The sequence below is a fragment of the Tachyglossus aculeatus genome, chromosome 19 (assembly GCF_015852505.1).
Source record: "Tachyglossus aculeatus isolate mTacAcu1 chromosome 19, mTacAcu1.pri, whole genome shotgun sequence".
In the NCBI taxonomy this organism is placed as follows: Eukaryota; Metazoa; Chordata; class Mammalia; order Monotremata; family Tachyglossidae; genus Tachyglossus; species Tachyglossus aculeatus.
Window position 1 is genome coordinate 30,802,072 of NC_052084.1, and position 4,378 is coordinate 30,806,449.

At 45.8% G+C, this 4,378-nt stretch overlaps 1 non-coding gene across 1 annotated transcript; it reads right to left on the reverse strand.

The window, feature by feature from the left end:
- Window positions 1-2,228: 2,228 nt before the first annotated feature.
- On the reverse strand, window positions 2,229-2,366 carry LOC119941110. The gene has a single exon (XR_005455138.1). It is a non-coding gene; the product is annotated as a small nucleolar RNA SNORA7 (small nucleolar RNA).
- Between the last annotated feature and the right edge of the window lie 2,012 nt (window positions 2,367-4,378).

Here is a 4,378-nt window from a genome sequence, read left to right on the forward strand (position 1 = left end):
GTTCCTTGCAGAAATAAAGAACTCATGATTCAGAGTACATCAGCTATCCTCATCTAGTGAAAAGAGCAGGGGTCTGAGAGAATGGAGATCTGAGTTCTTATCCATGCCCGGCCACCAACCTGCTGTGTGACCTTAGACAAATCACTTAGCCTCTCTGTACCTCAGTTTCCTCAACTGTAAAATGGGGATCCCTGCTTTTGTCTACTATTGGGATTCCCCATAGGATAAGAATGGTGGGGAAAAGCCTTGGTGATCTATTGTGGAGATGTGGTCCCAGCCCAAGGTTGTGTGAGGAATAAGGTTTTAACCACTCCACTGACCGATCGCAGCCAACAGGAAACTTGTGTGGAGGCAATCACTGTGTACCACACAGAAAGCATCACCCACTGGGTGTTTAGATAGGAAAGTCTCCAAAAATGAGCGCACTGTAAATGCTGCCAGTAATTCAGACCCTGAGATATCTGGAAATGATAAAAATGGCAATTGATAAAAGCTTCCCTTGTTAAATTCAGGCCACACATATGCTAAATAAAATATACCACTTAGGAAATGATTTGTGTTGCTAAAACTTGATCGAGTTGTTTTTCCAAATGTCCTCTCCCTGTGGGGAATTTCACACTTTGGCAAGCCATCCTGGGCCTCTCCTGGTGCTTGGTCCCTTCTCTGACCTGACCTGGTGTTGTTTATTCTGCTGTTTACACATTTCTTAACAACCTTTGCAAAGGGTCTGTAATTACTTTCACTCATGGTAAGGGCTTAGCTTAAGGCAGGGCTCTGCAGGCTGCCTAATGTTGTTCTGTTTATTTGTGTAATGCTTCCCTTCCCTCAGCTCCCCTCTCCCCCTTCCCTCTCTCTTCCCCCAGACTTCAGAGAGAAGACTGAAGGGAAAGCTGCAGGTTTGTAGATCAGATTTGGTAATTTTTATGGTATTTAATCTCATTGTCGGGAGGGAACGTGTCTATCAACTTTGTTATATTGTACTCTCCCAAGTGCTTGGTACGGTGCCCTGCACATAGTAAGTACTCAATAATTACAATTAATTGATTGAAGTACGTACTGTGTGGCAGGCGCTGTATTAAGTGCAAGGATAGATCCAAGCTACTCAGGTAGGACATAGTCCGTGCCTCACATGGTGCTCACAGTCTTAATCACCATTTTACAGATGAAGGAACAGGCACAGAGAAGTTAAGTGACTTGCCCAAGATCACAGAGCAGGTACATGGCAGAGCGTGATTACAACCCAAGTCCTCCGACTCTCAGGCCCATGCTCGTTCCACTAGGCCATGCTGCTTTCCCAAGATTTAGGCCTTCCAGGTTCATGTTGCAAATTGCAAAAGAAAGGCATTTTTTTCTAAGAAACCATATTTTTTTTTGAGTTTGCATTGGTTTGCATTTATGTTGCCAACTTGTACTTCCCAAGCGCTTAGTACAGTGCTCTTCACACAGTAAGCACTCAATAAATACGATTGATTGATTGGTTTGCTGTGTGACCCTAGACAAGTGTTTACCCTCTCTGTGCCTGATTTCCTATTCCTCTGGATTGGGAGAATAATAACCTGCCTCAGATTGGATTTAACTGCTGTAAGGAGTGCCAGAAGTCAGGGAACAGGAGTCAGGAGGGTCAGGAAAGTCCTCAACCTATTTGGAGAGGGGGTCGGGAGGTGAAGAAAAGGGGAGTCTGGCTGTGAGGGCCAGACATAGAGCAAGCCAAGAAGTGGGTGGCTCCTGTTTTTTCCTCACAAAAGTCCCTCTCCTAGGGACAAGGCTGGCTCTTGGTCTCCTATTGACTGAGCCACATTTGGATCCTTTGCCAGCTCTGGTTGAGATGACCTCAGTGGAAGGCGTCTCCTTCACCCTCCAGCCGATAAGGCTGGCTCCTCTCGGGAGGGGGAAGGGTTCCTTCTGATCCCAGGAGTCCCGGGGGACACACCTTTCCTTCCAGTTGGGAAGCCTCAGTGGGCAAGGGGAGTAGCTTGACCTGTTCTTCTCTCTGCTCCAGGAGTTGACGTCTTATGCTGTCGAGTCATGTCTGACCCGTAGCGATGGCATGGACACATCTCTCCCAGAACGCCCCACCTCCTTCTGCAGTCATTCTGGTAGTGTATCCATAGAGTTTTCTTGGTAAAAATACAGAAGCAGTTTACCATTGCCTCCTTCCACGCAGTAAACCTCAGTCTCCACCCTCGACTCTCTCCCGAGCCGCTGCTGCCCAGCACAGGTGAGTTTTGACTTGTAGCAGATTGCTTTCCACACGCTATCCACTGCCCAAGCTAGGAATGGAATGGATAGGCCTCTGCTTGACTCTCCCTCCCACAGTTGAAACTGGTAGAGTACTGGAAACGCTCCAGGTGCAGCCCTGAGAGGTGGCTCCAGGAGTACACCCTTCCTAATAAAGATAATAATGATAACAATAATAGTAATAATAATAATAAAAATGATGGCATTTATTAAGCGCTTACTATGTGCAAAGCACTGTTTCAAGTGCTGGAGAGGTTACAAGGTGATCAGATTGTCCCATGGGGGGCTCGCAGTCTTAATCCCCATTTTACAGATGAGGTAATTGAGGCCCAGAGAAGTTAAGTGACTTGCCTAAAGTCACACAGCTGACAATTGGCGGAGCTGGGATTTGAACCCATAACCTCCGACTCCAAAGCCTGGGCTCTTTCCACTGAGCCATGCTGCTTCTCCAATACTACTTAATCAATCAATCAATCAATCATATTTATTGAGCGCTTACTCTGTGCAGAGCACTGTACTAAGTGCCTGGGAAGTACAAGTTGGCAACATATAGAGACAGTCCCTACCCAACAGTGGGCTCACAGTCTAAAAGGGGGAGACAGAGAACAATACCAAACATACTAACTTTTAGACTGTGAGCCCACTGTTGGGCAGGGACTGTCTCTATATGTTGCCAATTTGTACTTCCCAAGCGCTTAGTACAGTGCTCTGCACATAGTAAGCGCTCAATAAATACGATTGATGATGATGATGATACTAACAAAATAAAATAGAGTAGATACGTACAAGTAAAATAAATAAAGAGAAATAAATATGTACAAACATATATATACAGGTGCTGTGGGGAAGGGAAGGAAGTAAGATGGAGGGGATGGAGAGGGGAACGAGGGGGAGAGGAAGGAAGGGGCTCAGTCTGGGAAGGCCTCCTGGAGGAGGTGAGCTTAATACTACTTAACAATAGTAGTTGTTAGGTTCTCATTCTGGGCCATGCACTGGAAGAGACATAATATAAGCAGGTCAGATTCAGTCCCTGTCCCACATGGGGTTCACAATCTAAGGGGGAGAGCAAACAGGTAGTGAATCCTCATTTTTACAGATGAGAAAATGAAGCCTCAGAGAAGTCAAATGACTTGTCCAAGGCCATACACGTAAAAGGCAAGTAACAGAGCCGGGATTGAAACGCAGGTCCCCTGACTCCCAGCCCCTATCCAGTAGGTCACGCTGCTTCTCTTATTTAAGAACAGCTCCTCCTGCCCTCCCAAGGACCTGCCACAAGGCATCGAACGCAACTCCCCTGGCAACAGCTCCATCCCCATCCCCGCTCCACAATCAGGGCAGCGGTGGAGGACCAGCCTTACCTCAGAGGGGGCCCGGCTGGAGACACTCCATGAGGACAATAGAAACCGTAACCGTTCCTGGGGAAAGGAAAGTAAAATATTTTCATTTACAGGAACGGGACCTAGGAATGTTTGGATCCTCTGTGGCATTTCTAAACAGGGCCATTAGTTATTATGAAAAATGGATCTACCTTATAAACAAATTCAGCTCCATTCAGAGTTTGTTGATGGAGGAACTGTATTTAAAACAAAGAAAAAATTATCAGGGAAGTGGAAAATCTCAAAAGCCACATACACATTTCCAGGGCTACAGCCCTCACTGGCTCATTCTGCTTAGAGATTTCAAGGCCCTAGCCTCCTTGATGGTAAAGTATCTTAGCCCGTTTCCATTAAAGCTAAAATTTAAAGGCTTTGGACAGAATGCTAAGTAACAATTTCCCCACTCAGACACATACAAGCATGGGGGAGAAGCACAGGAGGAATCCAATTATTTTTAAAATGAACCAGAATTTACAGATAAAAGAACAAGGATAATAATCTCAAGGGAGATAACCCAAATAAGTCTTCAACTGGCCATACCAATAGCACTTATTAACGTTTCCCTGTTCACGTGTTTCCAAGCAAAATGATAATAATTTTGGTGTTTGATAAGTACTTCCTATGGGTCACGCACTGTACTAAATGCTAGGGGTAGATACCCGATAATCAGACGGGAAGCAGTGTGGCCTAGTGGATAGAGCTTGGGCCTGGGAATCAGAAGGGCCTGGGTTCTAATCTCAACTCCGCCTCTCTAATCCTCGCTT